We start from the raw sequence: 2,183 nt of genomic DNA on the forward strand, positions 1-2,183 counted from the left end.
AGATATATAGATATATAGATATATAGATATATATTTCGTTATTTGGCACAGGGTCTCACTACGCAGCTTGGACTTGTAGTGATTCTCCTATTTTCAGCTTCCCCAGTACTGGGATTATAGGCTTGCACCACCACACCTGGGCTCCATGACTGTCCCAGTGTGCCTGGGGGTGGGGCCAGCGCAGCATGTGGTGCTGGGAATCAAACTCTGGTTCCTGAGTTTGCCTAAGCAGGCATTTAGTCCACTGAGCTATCTCACTGGCCCATTTCTCCCATAATTTATGTTTTTTGGTTTTTGTTCTTTTGTGGAACCAGGGATTGAACTCAGGCCCTTGCGCTTTCCAGATAAGCACTTATTCTACTGAGCTATCTCCTCGGCCCCTCTCCTATGATTTATGAATATCAGGTATTTTGTCCCAGTGACAAAGTAACTAAGACAACAAATGAACCAATAAAGGCCCAATGAAAAAAATAAATTATTGAATGTGAGAATAAGTGGAAAGATTAAAATATCAGTGATCAAATAATAAAATGAGGGTTGGGGAGATGGCTCAGTGGAATAAGCACTTCCCTGGCAAGTACAAGGGCCTGAGTTCAATTCCCGGGTCCACAAAAAAAAAAAAAAATCAAATGAATGCAAGAACAAAAGCACCCCTCCGCATGCCCCACCTGCAGTACTAGGGATTGTAGTACTGGCCTTGTCCTTGAACTCTGTTCCTGATCCTTTCCATTTTGAGATAGGGTTTCACTAAGTTGTGCAGGCTGGGATTAAACTTGCTGTCTTTCGGCTCTAGTCTAGTCCTAGGGTGCTGGGATTAGAAATGTGTGTGTCTACTTTTTAAAATACATGCTAGCAGGGTTGGGGAGATAGCTCAGTAGAATAAGAGCTTTCCTGGCAAGCTCAGGGTCCTGAGTTCAATCCCTGGTCCCACAAAAAATAAATAAATAAAAAATAAACATGCTAGGTCATATATTCCCTTGTTTATATCCTCCCAATGGTGCGATATTCATCTCACTTGAAAAAATAAGACAGTACGATATTTACAAAGAAGAAAAAATCCAAGGATCTTGTCATGGTCCCCCAGGTCCTGTGTGTCTGGCCTCTGCCACCCCTAGTGTCGCCTTAGACCCTTCTCCTCTTCAGCCACATAGGAACCCCTTGTTGGTTCCTGGGATACATTGAAGTTTGCCTCCGGCCCTTCTTGTGTGCTGTCCCCTCGTCACAGGACACTCTTCTCCTTGCTGTCACAGTCCTGGTTCCTTTCCATCCTTCACTTGAAGCTCCCTCTCCCTAGAGAAGCTTCCCATAACCTCTTTGAAGGGGACCCCTCATTTGTGTCCTCAGCACTCAACCTTTGTCCTTTGCAGCCATCACAATCTATTAGGTGTTTCTCTGCTCATTGTTCACTGTCTTGATGGGACCAGGGCTCTGACCACAGGAGTCACCACTGAGGACAGGGACAGGTAGGCTCTAGGTTATCCTTCACCCATTCAGAGTCACTGTGGTTAGGAACACAGATTTGGGGCCCAGACTGTCTGGTTTATCCAGCAACTCTCCATCTTCCTAACTTCGTGACTTTTCTTCTCCTTTTTGTACCTCAATGTCCTCATCTGTAAAATGAGAACAAAGGTAAACTTCACCTCACAGAACTCATAGAAGAAATCAGTGAACTCTGTAACTGTTAGGGTAGAGCTTGCCATAGTACATGCTATATAAGAATTTGGTGATGATGATGATGATGATGATGATGATGATGATGATGATGATGATGATGATGATTCTGGGGATCAAGCAGGCTGGCCTTAAATTTGTGATCCTCCTGTGTCAGCCTCCTGAGTAGCTGGGATCACAGGCATGCACCACTGAACTGTTAAGTGTTTGCTGTCATTCATTAATGCACTCATTCATCTGGTCAACCCTTGGAGGCACTGCTCAGTGACAGCTGGTGCTCAGGGAGGAAGCGTGTCCAGTCTTTGGCCCTATGTGGCACAGGCTTAAGCACAGGGCAGAGAGGCAACAGGAGAAGCCTGGTGCAAGCGCCTACTCTGACCCATCTTCTCTCCTTATAGAACCTGCGCTCTCGTGTTCTTTCAAATGATGCCAAAAACTAGTGCCAAAGGGGGCCGGGGAGATGGCTCAGTAGAATAAGTGCTTGCCTGGGCCTGAGTTCAATCCCCGGTTCT

The sequence above is a fragment of the Octodon degus genome, unplaced genomic scaffold (assembly GCF_000260255.1).
Source record: "Octodon degus isolate 3935 unplaced genomic scaffold, OctDeg1.0 scaffold00163, whole genome shotgun sequence".
NCBI lineage: Eukaryota > Metazoa > Chordata > Mammalia > Rodentia > Octodontidae > Octodon > Octodon degus.